At 35.0% G+C, this 15,330-nt stretch overlaps 1 protein-coding gene across 10 annotated transcripts in view; it reads left to right on the top strand.

The window, feature by feature from the left end:
• Positions 1 to 15,330, top strand: part of SIK3 (SIK family kinase 3) — a 263,061-nt gene that overhangs the window by 174,234 nt on the left and 73,497 nt on the right. The window contains exons 5-6 of one of the 10 annotated variants that reach the window (XR_004233221.1): positions 11,283 to 11,417; positions 12,075 to 12,442. The exons of 8 other annotated variants lie outside the window; for them this stretch is intronic. The gene's annotated coding sequence lies outside the window, so the exon portion shown is untranslated. Of the gene's footprint in view, positions 1 to 11,282; positions 11,418 to 12,074; positions 12,443 to 15,330 lie in introns of those variants that run through there. One more of the 10 variants, XR_004233220.1, reaches the window with a different exon arrangement.

The raw sequence follows: 15,330 nt of genomic DNA, 5'->3' as shown, positions 1-15,330 counted from the left end.
CTAGCTGTGTGACCAGCTCACTGTCCAATTGGAATGTCTGATCAATATTTATGTGTTGATAAACTAGACATACATATTGACCTTCCAGCTGATGAGGAAGTTGCTGAAACAAAGGAGTGAGTACCTTCACAGACCAAGTCATATATAGAAAAAATAGGCAGAAAGCCTCTGATATTTGATTAGCAGTTATAGAAGAGACGAGAAGAAACGGTGTTTTCAAATTTGATTTCAAAAATTTCTCACAATTAACAGCTTAAGGTAGTTATTATTTGTGTTAACCTGTTGCATATGCTCATTGTAATCCAAAAGTACCTGAACAAGTTTTGCCAGATAAATTCAGAAAAGTCTGGAAAGCCTTGGAAAACGGTGGAAAGAAACTACTAGGGTGAAACACTATGCCTGTCCTGTATGGAATAGGTCTAGCATTTAGAGAATTGGGGATCTTGGTTACAGCAAGTATAGAACAGTGATAGAACACTGCTATTGTGTTTCTATCAGTGCAAAGTAACAACTGTGTATATGCAAAAAAATAGGGTCAACTTGCTGTGGGTGAGAATGGAAGAAATGGCTTCAAGATTGAGAAGATATACTTTGCATCATTTCACATGGTTAATTGATATCACATTGCTTGCCTTGTCAGTGAGTGGGGAAGAAGGTGGGAGGGAGGGGGAGAATTTGGAACTCAATTTAAAAAGAAAATAATTCTAAAAATAAATAATAATATTTTTTTAAAAGAATGTTGAAGAAGTTGATATAGCAAAGGAACCTAGGAAATCTAATAGGAGTGCATTCCAAGCCTAATACATAGCCTGTGCAAAAGATAAACATGTCAAGTTCAGAAAACAGTAGCTTGTTTGTCTAGAGCATTGGATTGTTTGAAGGTGAGTAATATGAAATTAGTTTAGAAAGATAGGTGGGAGCCAGATTAAGTCTTTCAGACTGATAAGTTTGCATTTTGTCCTAGAGGTAGTAGGTAACCTTTGAAATTCTCTGAGCAAAAGAACATCATAGTCAGACTCTATCTTGGAAATATTAATTTGCTGTTGGGTAGAGGATGAACTGAAGTAAAGAGAGATTGAAATCAGAAAGACCAATTAAGAAGTTATTGAAATAGTTTAGTCAAGAAGAGGAAAGAGACTGAACTAAGGGGAAAGTCATATAGGTGGAGCAAAGGGGACAGATAATAGCAGCTGTTGTGGCGATACCTGACAATTAGTTGATTTAGAGAATGAGTGAAAGGAAAGAATAAAGGATGAATTGAAATGGCAAACTTGGGTTACTGGAATGATGATGTTACCCTCCACAGAAATAAAGACACCTGGCGATGTCAGGTTAGGGGGATGATGAGGAATTGAATTTTGACACATTGAATTTAAGATGTAGATGAGATATCTGTGTGGAGATGGAGTGAAGCCTACGCTGGCATTTCAAACTCTGTACAGCCTCATTGTCACCCACCTTTCCAGACTGATTTTGATCCTGAATTTGACATTACAGTTAAGACTGGCCTCCTCGAGTAGTTTGGAACTATGCTCAAAAAGTTATCAAACTGTGCATACCCTTTGATCCAGCAGTGTTACTACTGGGATTATATCCCAAAGAGATACTAAAGAAGGGAAAGGGACCTGTATGTGCACGAATGTTTGTGGCAGCCCTTTTTGTAGTGGCTAAAAACTGGAAACTGAATGGATGTCCATCAGTTGGAGAATGGCTGAATAAATTGTGGTATATGAATATTATGGAATATTACTGTTCTGTAAGAAATGACCAACAGGATGATTTCAGAAAGGCCTGGAGAGACTTACACGAACTGATGCTGAGTGAAATGAGCAGGACCGGGAGATCATTATATACTTCAACAACAATACTATATGATGACCAGTTCTGATGGACCAGGCCATCCTCAGCAACGAGATCAACCAAATCATTTCTAATGGAGCAGTAATGAACTGAACCAGCTATGCCCAGAAAAAGAACTCTGGGAGATGACTAAAAACCATTACATTGAATTCCCAATCCCTATATTTTTGCCCGCCTGCATTTTGGATTTCCTTCACAAGCTAATTGTACAGTATTTCAGAGTCTGATTCTTTTTGTACAGCAAAATAACGTTTTGGTCATGTATACTTATTGTGTATCTAAGTTATATTTTAATATATTTAACATCTACTGGTCATCCTGCCATCTAGGGGAGGGGGTGGGGGGTAAGAGGTGAAAAATTGGAACAAGAGCTTTGGCAATTGTTAATGCTGTAAAGTTACCCATGTATATATCCTGTAAATAAAAGGCTATTAAATAAAAAAAATAAAAATAAAAAAAAAAGAAATAGGAGGAGGAAAAAAAAAAAAAAAAGACTGGCCTCCTCACTAGTTCATTAAGCCATCTCCTTGCCTTTGAGGGCTGTCCTCAATTGGACACATCCCCTCTCCTTGTCTCTTCTTAATAACAAAACTAAACATTACATAAAAATCAGCTGTTTTGTTATGTTTAAGTTTGCAAAGTATGTTACACACAATAGCTTATTTAATTCACACAACTATCCTAGAGAGCACTATTATTATTCTTGTTACAGGAGAGGAAACAGCTTCTGAGAAGTGAAGTTGCTTTCACCAAACAAGTAATAAATATTTCAATTAAACAAGAATTTCACCTCCTTTCCCTAGAGATCAAGTCCAGCTCTCCTTCAGGATGCCTGGCCTCCTTCCTCAGATTCCCTTATTTCCTTCAAGTATGAGCTCTTGTCTCACTTCTGACATGAAGCATAAAGAGAGAGACAGAGCCTTATGAAGGGAGAGCGGGAGAATGCCAGAGACAGAGAAAATGAACAAGAATTTGTTGGGTATTGTGCTAAGTTCTGGAGAAACAAAGAAAAGCAAAAACAGTCCTTGCCCTCAAAGAGCTTACAATCTAATAGAGAAGACAGCATGCATCAAAAATGTACAAACAATATGTGTAGGATAAATTTTTAAAACTTTTATTGATGTGTTTTAAATTATTCATATTCTGTGAGAGATCCATTGTGACAAAGTACAATAAGTAAAACCTATAGTGCAGTGACCCCATCTGAAAGACCATGTAACATTCAGCTCCTGTATATAGCCCACTTTCTTATTTTTGAATGAACAGAAATCTATTTTCTCTGATCACCCCCTATCCCATTGATAAAAATAAAAAAAATTCCAAAAATTAAAAATAAAAACAAATCACATTGTATTGATCATAGTTCTTATAGCTTTCAAAGCTGTTTTTACATATATACAGTATTCATGGGAGGTTATCTCAGAGGGAATGTACTAACTAGCATGAAGAAGGCCTGGGAAAAAATTTCTTACAGAAGGGAGGATTTAGCAGAGGCTTGGCAGTTTATATAGAGATGATAATTGAATCGGTGGGAAGTTTCCGAGATAATATAGGGAAAGTATATAGAGGGAAGAAAATCCAGGATACCCCATCACCATGGCAGGAGGTAGATGATGATTGAGGCAAGGAGCCTGAGGAAGCTGGAGTCAGGGAGGTGGAAGAGAATCAGGAGCCAGTGGTGTGGAGGAGGCCCCTCAGAGGGCTGGGCTGAGCTCAGCCGACAAAAGCTTCAGAGAAGCAAGAGGCCAAGTGGAATCAGGATTTAGAAGAGATTATCAGATTTGCAGTCAAGTGATCCTAATGTCAGTAACTGACACTACTAGAGAGGATGGCTTTCTGGGCACAAACCTTTAGGTAATCTTTTCATCATTGTTGCCAGTTAAAGCTCGAGCTTCAGAAGGAAGGGGGTAGATCTGGAAACAAATGATGGAGGAGAGTAGCAGCTAGATTTCTGAACCAAGCTTTCCCATGAACTCTGTTGTCCCAACAGAGTTCATGTATTTCTCTCCAAAGAGGATTAAGAAGACTTAATTTGCCTTGATGTTTGCAGATGTATGGAGTAAAAAGAGCAGGGTACTGCTAGTGATATTGATTCAGGACCTGCCTCTGGGCCTAAAAGCCCTGTGATTTGGTGAGCCATGTGCTCTTTCTGGCCCTTAGTTTTCTCATTTCTAGAATGGGAGAGGTATTGGGCTTGAGGATCCCTTACATCATTTCCAGACCTTAGAAGCCATTATTCTTTAAATACTTAAGCAACAGTTTGAGGGGATAGAAAAGTTTAGGTTTGGAAAAACCAGACCTGGATGACAAATGGTAAGCTATTTTCTCTAGAGAGAGAATGAGAGCTATGAAATGTGCGTTCATTATGATGAATTCAGAGGCAAAAGAATGACAATTATAAATTTTAAAAACTGAAAGTATTATTCTGCTTTGACTCTTTAGTGGATTGCCTGGTTAATTGTTGTGCCCTATAACACAAAAAATTCTGAAGAGGATATATGAAAATCACGCAAAAGGGGAAAGGAAAATTTTAGCTTTTATTTAAATAAAAGTACAGTATTTGCAAATAAATTTAATCTTAGACTATTTTGAAGACTTTATCAAGTGTTTCTCTGAAACAGGGCTGGTTTCCCACTTTTTGAACAGGTTAAACTAATTACAAATCTTAGCTTTCCTAAATATTTCAGGTGCTATCAGATCAAAGCAGATTGTCAAGTATTGGATTGGAAAACTTAAAAATTTAAATGTAACATGGATATATAATATTTTAATGGAATTAGCCTGTGTTCTTTAGACATAAGAAAGAAATTATTTTAAATTAAGAAAGAAAAATGTAAAGAGCAACAACTATCAACAGTAAAAGAAATGCTGATTATTTTGGAAATATTTTAATATTAAAAGATTCAGAGGAAGACTTCCAACATGGCTGTCTTATGGAAGATTTACAGATTGACATGGACAAAAACTTTGAAAAAAGTCATGGAGGAATTGCACTTTGTAATAGTAGAGAAGAACATAAAATAATGAAATTACAGACTAATCTTTTGAAAAATGAAATTATTAGAAAATAGAGAATTTTAGCAAATGCCTAGAATTTTACTTGTTTAAAATTCAGGAGTTATTATTATGTTAAAAGTGACTCCTGACCTCCAAAAGCATATAGTCCAGTTTGCTCCACAAAGATATAAACATAAAGTAAATAGCAATAATGGATTTAAAAAAATAATAACAAAAGAGGTGTCACAAGGTAATATATGGTTAATTCTGAAATGATTTATATAGAAAATAATTACTGTAGTAAGTTAGAGGAGAAAATAGATCCCTTTGAGGTTAGGATTGTCAGTATAGACATGTAGTAAGTGATTTTTGAGATAGTGCTTGAAAAGTGAATAGTAGTCTGAGAGTTTTTTAGTTAGAGAACAGATTATGAAGAACTTCAAATTCCCACATAAGTAGTATGGACTTTATCTAATAAGCAATGGGGATCCATTGAAGGTTGTTGAGTGGGAGCAATTAATAATTGAATCTGATTTATCCAAGCCCATTTTATAATGAAATATACTTTGAATTACAGGTTAATGTAAAGATATTAAATGATAATAGAACCTTAGTTGTGGGAGTAAGAAGAGAAGTGAAGAAATATTTTGAAAAGATGTGGTAAAGAGATAGACAAGACTTTGAGAATAATTGACAAGAATGATAATTGAGAAGAAAAATGATTAAAATCGATTACAAGAAATATAAATGACAAGAAAAATGATTAAAATCAATTACTTGTTTTTAGTAAGGACATAACAAACAATATTTTTATTGATATAGTGTTTTATGGTTTACCAAACACTTAATAATTTTCATGGAGTTATCAAAGAAAATTATTAATATGCTCATTTTAATAATGTTTTAAAATGGCTTATTTTCTTTTATCTTAAGGTGATTTTAATCCTGTTCCCAAAGATGAAATGAAGAAATTCCCATATTAGAAAGAAAAAAAAAAGGTTACTTAGGAGAAAGCCTAAATGTAGGTTGTTCCCTGAAGAAATGTTCTTGCAAACACTGAGAAGCTATGCGTATGTTTTGAAAATGATGGAAACTTTTTTTTTAAACCCAAGGAAGTTGGAAATTATTCTCTCTAAATGTCGGCTCTCAGAATGGTCTCTAGGAGATAGTTCCCATTCTGGTATTATTGTTTTGGTTGGCAGTAATTGTGTAGCTGAAGTTTAAAGCACAGCCACAGAAAAGCCAGTTTTCTATGAAGAGTATTCCAAGTGTTTACTTTTTTAAGATACAGAAAATTGTCATTGTAACTTGAAAGTGATACTGTGAAATGGAATAATACAAACAACCTGAAGGGCAGTGAAAAAGACATGGTAGAAATAAGCAGACTACGATGAAATACCAATGATAATTTTCATTTAAGGAGCGAAGTAAAAGATTTGTTATCCAAGATATTTATGACCAGGAAAAAAATTAACCATCCATCAAGAATGAGAGCAGGAAAATCATTGGACAATTAATGATCCCTTGCCCCCAGGAATTTTCTTGAATTAAGGTGACCAAGGAAGGAGGTGGGAAAAAGATAGTACAAGAATCATAGTACAAGATAGTACTATCAAGTATCAACAAGGTAGGACCGATCAAAGGAAAGCCAGAAAAAAGTACTATGAAAATTCTGAAGAGAAAGCAATTGGTTTTATTTATTTTGAAGGGTAGAGAGTAGGAAAGAAAGGAAAAAGGTTTTGTGGAAGATGTGACATCTGAATTGGCCATGAAAGGGGAGGGACTTCTTGTGGATTGGGAGATGAGTAAAGGCTGAGAATCTTGTCTAAATACAGTGGTCAGAATGGGCAAAAGCCACAGAGGGAAGAAAGAGGGAAAATAAAAATGAGATGGAGAGTACTTAACAGAAACCTAGAATATGTGAAGGTGAAACACAGTGTCTGAGTTGGAAGGAATCTCAGTGACCATCTTTAAATTACACTGTACTTGAAAAATAATTTCTTCTGATACATGGCAGAATAGGTAATCTTTCAATTTTTCCTAGAAGACATCCCTAGACAATCTATTTTACATTGAGATAGTTGCAATATTGAATACTTTTCCTTGCATTAAGCCCAGATTGGCTTCTTTTCAACTAACTCCTGCCACTTGTTCTAGCTCTATTTTTTTTTTTTTTATGACATATGCATGGTAAGTCTAATTGTTCTTCCATAAGGACAATCTTTTAGATATTTGAAAACAAGTTGAAAGTTGAAAACAACTATTCGGTACCCCTGTGGTTTTTCTTTACCTTAACATTTCTGGTCACCTTCATTACTGATTTCATGAATATTAGGAATTTCTAACAGAGGAAACTTCCTAAAAAAATACAGATAGGCACCTGGTCTGGCCTACAAATAACACTTAAAGAACTATCTTAGAGCATGTGAGGTTAAATGGGGGGTGACACAGATAGTATGTGTTAATGTCCTTTTTTAAAGGGTGGCATGCAGAACTGAACATGGTATTTCATATGTGGTGGAGGTCTATGGTTTTTATTTTTGGAAACTTTTTTTTAAATGCAACCCCAGAATTGCATTAGCCTTATCAACTGTCATATCACTTAATGTATTGAATGTATAGTCCTTTAGAACCCTGAGATTGTTTTCTTTAGTAGCAAATGAAGTTTATTCAGTAGCAATAAAACAGATTTTAAAATTCCATTTATATTTTATTTCTTTTTATTTTTCTGTTTTTTTAAAAACAAAACAATAGGGGTAGCTAAGTGACACAGTGGATAGAGCACCAGCCCTGAAATCAGGAGGACCTGAGTTCAAATGTGGCCTCAGACACTTAACACTTCCTAGCTGTGTGACCCCAGACAAATCACTTAATCCCAATTGCCTTAGCAAAAACAAAAACAAAAAATAAAAATAATGAAATTGAATTGGCATGGCCTATTTTTTTTTAATTTTTAAATTAATTGATAAATTTTGTTTTTTGCATATTGAGAAATGCCCCATATGCTTTCTCCCTTGAATTTTCCTTTGCTAAAGAAAATTCATTAAAACCAGCCAACAGAGCAATCATATTTGAAAGCATATGCAAATTTCTTGCCCATCACACCCCAACTCTCTATCAACAAAGAAACACTTCATCAAGAGAGATGATCACTATTGATCATTACAATTTTTCTGAATTGCCTTCATTTTATTGCTGATTTTGTTGATGTTATTATAATCATTGGGCATATTCTTCCTTTGGAGTCAGATGGCTTTATTCTATGTTGCTATCAGTCCATACAGGTGAATGTTGTTTAGGAAATAAACAGCTGGTTAAGAAGATAGTATTTGACTATAGAATTTGGATTTCTGGATCTTAGATTAAATATATAGGATTAACAGTCTTCTGAAGAAAATGGCTGATAATATATTTGTCCAGTATCTTGTAAATCTAATCAAAAGGGTTAAAAACTCTAAAGGAAAGTGCTGGTACATATTTGCCAAGCATTAAATTGTGCTAACGGTCTAGCACATATTTATGTGACAAATCTCATGTGGGTTCATACTGCGACAAGGCAATCCTTGCGTGTCCCAATCTCTTTACTGTTCCATTTACCACAAAGGTTGTTTCAAAATTTTTCATCTCTCCTCAGGCCTCCCATAGCACCCTCTCCCTCCCACCTTTTCAGCTAAGAACTCTTTATAATTTGCCCCTTCCCCCCAAAAAAAATGTAATGCCATTTACCAAGACCTTTCTGTTGGCCCTTCCCCTTCACCTCACATCACTCAGATATCTTCCTCTTTCCTCCCACTATATCCTCCTTCACCCTTTTCTGACATGAAGACATGACTCTTCTCTTGGTAAGCTAATGCTCCCTTAGTCCCTTCCCATTCATTCCCAATCTCCATCTGGCTCCATCCCTGCTGTCCACAAACACTTGTGTCTCTCTCACTCTTCAAGAACATCTTGACTCGATCCAGTTGTCTTCACTGCCCTCACCAGAGATCTTTTAGTTGTCAGGTTTTGTAGTCTGTTGTTGGTTCTTTTCCTCCTTGACTTCTCTGCAGCTTTATCATTGCAATCACCCTTTTTCCCTGAATATTATTTCCTTTAAGTTCTCTCCTCGTTCTCCTATCTGTCTGTTCACTCCCTCTCAGTCTTCTTTGGGTCTCCAGCCGTGTCAAACTAATTAAATGTAGGAGTCTTATAGTGTTCTGTCTTGAACCCTCGTCTCTTGTTCCTCAGTATTATCCCATGAGATAATCTTTTCAGCTCTCATGGATTCAGTTGTTATCTCTATGCAGATGATCTCAACATCTGTCTATCTGGTCATAACCTCCCTTCTTGTCTTCTGTCTTGTATCATCAGCTACTTTTTGAACATCTTTAACTAAATGTCCTTTAAGCATCTCAGACTCCACATGTCAAGAACAGAGAATTTGTTATCTTTCCTTTCTAAATCTCTCTTTCTATGAAACTTTTCTATTACTATGGAAGAACCACCATTCTCTTAGTTATCCAGGCTTATAACCTAGTCATTTTAGAAATAAAACTGGAAAAACTAACAGTTTGTATGGCAAAGTAAAAACAAATATCTTAACAAGCTAAAATATTAAAATATTTATAATAGGACTAAATGAAAGGTCTTATACTTTAGGCTACTATCTATATATTTTTTGGTCTATCTTCTACCCTTCTTTTGGCACATATCTCATCCAGGACCAAATTTTTTCATTTCTATCTTCTCATCATCTTTTATCTATCCGTAGGCCTTTCTTTCCATTTCCATACCTGCCCTACTGCAGCCGGCCCTCCTCCCTTGTACAGTTGGGGTCCCAGTCTTAATTCTCTCCCCACTCCCATTTATTCACCAGCTGCCAGTTCTGCCAGTAGAGTTCTGACCCTATTACTGTATTTCAGATTCCTCTACTGCACTTCTACCTCCCCAGTAAACTCCAATAGTATAATACTGGTACTTCCAGGAGCAGATTCAGAATTTTTTTTTTTAATTTTAAAGCTTATCTTAATCTGCTCCCTTCTTCCTTTTCCAGTCTTCTTAGAGTATACTCTCATATACTCTCGCATCTAGCCATATTTGTTAACCTTGGAGTTCCTTGTACATGACTACCCATAGTTGTGCTTTTTCACCAACTTTCCTCCATGTTTGGAATCCTCTCTTACCTCATTTCCGCCTTCTGACTTCTTAGTAGGACTCTGTAGAAGGCTTTTCCCCAGTCTTTCCTATTAAGCATGTTGTATTTATTAAAGCATGAGTTCTTTGAAGTCAAGGACTATGTTTTTTGTCTTTCACTGTGTCCCCAACCTTTAAACACATACTAAGTGATTCATAAATACTTCATAAATTGACTAATCATAATAATAGCTGCATTGTAGGAAAGAAAACAACAGTCAAAACACCCAAATTTAGAGGACACAAAATTCAAGAATGGAACCTGGAGTGAAAAATATGACCTTAAATGTCTAAGGTACTAATGCATAACATACAGGCAATGAGCAGGAGGAACTAGAGGTGTTAATTCAAGAAAGTAAAATTTTGTGTTATTGATAAGCCTGTGATTGGTATGCATGGGATTTTGGATAAGTTATACCTTATTTAAAAAAACAAAACAAAAATATTGGAGGTATAAAAATAGGCATAGGGATATAGAATTATGTGTATTTAAAAATATATATTGCTGAATATTTTGTTTTTACATCACATTAATTTCCAGATGTTTTTCCCCTTTCTCCTACCTAGCTAACCATGCCTTGTAATTGAAGATTTAAAACTAAACATTGGCCATATCTAATGTTTTATGCAATATTTCAGAGCCATAGTCCCTCTGCTTTTTCAGTGAAGGGATTGAGGTACATTTTCTCAAGTCTTCTCCAGGGCCAGAAGTTGATCCTTGTAGTTACCAAGAGTTCAATTTTGTGTTTTTGCAGATTTTATTGTTATAGTCATATATTTTTCTTGGTTCTGCTTACTAAAATATCTGCAATTCCATATAAATCATCCTATATAGTATTGTAATTTAAGAAGTTCTACTTAAAAAAATCCAGGATCCAGAAGGGGAAGGCATAGTAGAGATAGTGTTTAAGTTAAGATCAATATAGACAAAAAAGAAGAGACTTAGTCATCAAAGAATACAGTGTTCCATCTGCACAGATAGAGAAAAAAACCCGATCAGAATAGATAATAGAGCAGAAGCTTGATAGAAAAATTATGGGGACTTTGCTGGAACTTTTTCTAAAAGCATAGCCGCAAATATTTTCTTGACTTGGCTTTTTAATATTTTCATCCTTCAAAAGGTAAAGGATTTAATGAAGGGAAATTTCATTCTGAATAAGATTATAAAAATGAAAAGTTGCAACTAGTTACTGGGATAAAAATGATATTTGCAAGGGAAGTGACTGACCATTCTCTCTTATAATTTGTTACAGAGAAGGTGAAGAAAGCTGGGAATGATCGGACTTACATCCCCAGATATCAAGAGAGCAGAACTGAGTATTCAGAGCAAGAATAGGTCGAATTCCATGGAACAAAATTCTGCAGGAGAAGTCAGCTGAAATTGAAAAGTCAGTTTTCAAGAATGAGTTTCTGAAAATAGAGATAAATAATTCCATTGAGGAATTTAGCTTTAAAGGCTAAATAGAGGGGCTTGTATTTTATCCTATAAGTAGTAGAAAGTTACTAGATTTAAGTGAGGGAAGTCACATGATCAGATCTGAGTTTAAGAAAAAATTTTGGCAGCAGAGTACAAGGTAGATTGGGGTGGTAGAGAGACTTGAGAGAACAAGACAATCCAAAACAAGGCGGTGAGACTGTGGGAGTAATTCTGTGAGTGACGACAAGAGGCCTGATGCAGGGGACACTGGGAGGCAGAAACACCAAGATTTAGTTAACTGAGTGGATATGTGGGGTAAGGGAGGGCAAGAATTCTAATAGAATGCTGAGATTATAACTGGAGTTACAATGGCGATTGCTTCAACAGAAAGAAGAAAGGGATTAGAGGGAATAAGAGTAAGTTCAGTTTGGGATCTATCAAATAATCTAAGATATCTCCGCGGTATCCATTTTGAACTGTCTGATAGGCAAGTAGTGATGGGAGATGAAAGCTCAAGGAAGAAATTGATGCTATGAAGCTATCTATAATTGGGCATTTCTCTCTGCATGTAATATGTGCACTTATATGTGTGTTTATATGTACTTGTCTCCCTGAATCATCTGCATAGAGCTGTTAACTAAACTAATAGAGGCAGACATTAGACCAAGAGAGAGAATGTAGAGGCAGAAGAAAAAGAAAGCCCAAGGTAGAATCTTGGAGGATGTCCACGTCAGAGAGCATGGTGTGGGTGATGAGTCAGCAAAGGCAACTCCAGAAAGGTAGGTAGAGAACCAGGGGAAAAGAGTCTCACCAAAAATAACAACCATGAAGGAGAGAGTGTTCTGGGGGACAGAAGTAATCAACAGTTTCATATAGCAGATAAGTCCAGGATGAGACCTAAGAAACTATTGATGTGGTTGTTTAGTTGCTTCAGTCATAACTGACTCTTCCTGATCTCATTTGGGGTTTTCTTGGCATAAATACTTGAATACTTGAGTGGCCATTTCCTTCTCCAGCTCATTTTACAGATGAAGAAACTGAGGCAAACTGGGTTAAGTGACTTGCCCAGGATCACACAGCTAGAGCACATCTGAGGCTGGATTTGAACTCTTTCTTGACTCCAGGCCTAGCACTTTTATCTATTATGCCAATAAGCTGCCCCAAGGCACCATTAGAATAAGCATAGCTTCTGCCAGGTCACTCTCCAGTTTCCTAGCAGTTTTTGCCAAACAATAAGTCCTTGCCTCAATAATTGGGGTCTTTGTGCTATGCAGCAGTATACTGCTCACCTCATTTGCTCACCAACACCAAGTATTTTGATGATTATTACTTTGTAATATAATTTGAGATCTTGTACTGCTAGATCGCCTTCTGTCTTTTTTTTTTTTTTTTAATGATTTTCTTTTGAGATTTTTTTTACCTTTTATTCTTCCAGTTAAATTTTGTTATTTTTCTAGGTCTCTAAAATTATTCTTTGGCAGTTTGGTGTAGTACTGAATAAATAAATTTTGTATTTATATATTATATATCATATAGTTTGGCATTTTGCCCAAACATTAACAATTGGTATCTCTCTGATTATTTACCGTAGCATTTTGTAATTTGTATTTATACAGTTCTTTTATATCTTGCTGGGTGAATTCCCAGATATTTTATACATTCTCTAGGTGTTTTAAATGGAGTTTCTTTTTCTATCTTTTCATGTTCAGTCAATTTTATATTATTCTCCTTCCTGCATTCTAAGTCTAACTAAACCAGCTTTTTAGCTGTTCTTCATTCTCATATCAAAACGGAACTAAAATATGTAAAAACATATATTATGAAACTTAATCACATTGTTCTCACTAAAAATAGTAACAAACTTTCAGTGGTAACAAAGTTTTTTATACCATGAAAAATAAAAGTATTCCAAAATAATTTTAGCATTTTTTCTAATTTCTCTTAAATTCCATAGTTATGTATGCTTTATAAAGAATAGAATATATAAGTATAGCAATACCTATGTATGACTTACAAATTAACTATTATTCATGTATTGATGGTCTCTGATCAAATTTTTTTTTTTTTTAAGTAGAAAGTATGTATGACCACAAAGTTTAGAAACCATTGGGACAGAGTTAATCATTAATACTACAGTGTAATTTTGAAAGGAAATGTTCAGGGAATTTGTACTTGGACATATGTCTTTTGAACATCCTATTAAGTGACTTGGATAAAAGCATAGATGATATGCTGATCATATTTACAGATGACATAAACGTAATGAGTAGCTAATACATTAGATGACAGTCATCTAAAAAAGGTAGATGATTGGATCAGATATCATCCAACATTTAAAAACTCAAAGGAAAACTCTTAAGCCTGGTTAAAAACAAAACAACAGCAACAACAACAAACTCTCACAACTACAAAAAAAAAAATAAGACATGGTTAGAAATTTTTTGGAAAAAGATATAGTAATGTTATGCGATTTTTAAGCTCAGTGTAAATCAAGAGTGATATGGCAGTCAAAAAGGGTAGATTTCATTTGGTGTGCATTAAAAGACCAAGGAGGTAATGATCCTACTATATAATAACATGGTCAAAAAATGTCTAGAATATTGGCTTTGTATCTGGCTTCCAAAATTTATTAATAAACTGAATAGTATCCAGAGAATGGCAACCAAGCTCATGAAGGCCCTTGAATTTGTTTCAAATGAAGATCAGATCAGTTAAGGCAAAATCTTTAGTTGGGCGAAGAGATGCCCCAAGAAGGAAAACGTAATAGCTTGTCACATACTTAAACACATAGAGAGAAGAAAGAATAAACTTGAGATTTTTGACTTTCAAGGCTAAGACTGAGAACAGGGGATGGAAGGTTCAGAAAGATAATTTAGGCTGGACTCAAGGAAAAACTTGGGAGCAATCTACACTCTCCCAAAGTAGAATGGGCTGCCGTGGCAGAACATGTAATCTCTTCTCAGCCCTTCATGTTAAAGCTGGATGGCAACCTAGTAAGTGTGCTGTAGAAGGATTCTTTTGCTGGTACGGTTTACCTGGATATTCTATAATGTTCTTCCCAACTATGAAATTCTATTATTTTCCCCATGTTTTTCTGAATTAATTCTTCACTTCTTATGGCATATTAACTCCTTTATTTAATTTGTCACAGTTTGGTCAGTCATTCTCTTATCAATCAGAAAACATCCTTCCCCCTTCCCCCTACCCTTTCCCCTCCAGCCATTTTCCTTTTCTGTCATAGTAGCCAGATTGATAAGTCTAAAGTGGTTCCCAAAATTCTTTTGATTTGTATGTCCCTAATCAATTTTAGAACATTTTAGATTTAGAACATTTTTTCATATGACTATAGATGTCTTTGATTTCTTCTGAAAACTACTTGTTCAAATTCTTTGACTATTTATCATTTGTGGAATATCTCATTTTTATAAATTTGACTCAGTTATCTACATATTTGAGAAATGAGACTTTTATCAGAGAAATCTGCTGTAAACATTTTTCCCCAATTTCTTGCTTTTGGCTACATTAACATTGTGCAAAAACTTTTAAATTTCATGTAATAAAAATTATCCATTTTATTTCCTGTGATCATCTTTTTTTCTTGTTTAGTCAGAAACTATTCTCTTGTCTATAGATCTGACAGGTAGATTTTCCCATGCTTCCCTAGTTTTCTTATGGTATTATCCTTTATGTTTAAATACTATATCCATTTTGATCATATCTTGTTATATGATATGACATCATCTGTTTTCTTACATGTGCAACCTATCTTTGTCATTGACATCCTTGAGATATATTCTCATTAGTGCAAATTGCAAATGGTATAAATGGTTTAGTGGAGTGGCTTTCAAAATGTGATCTTTGGACCCCTGGGAAATTCCTGAAAT

Source organism: Sarcophilus harrisii, chromosome 3, assembly GCF_902635505.1.
Source record: "Sarcophilus harrisii chromosome 3, mSarHar1.11, whole genome shotgun sequence".
In the NCBI taxonomy this organism is placed as follows: Eukaryota; Metazoa; Chordata; class Mammalia; order Dasyuromorphia; family Dasyuridae; genus Sarcophilus; species Sarcophilus harrisii.
The sequence above is the reverse complement of the archived record's forward strand: the minus strand, read 5'-3'. Positions and strand labels throughout refer to the sequence as shown.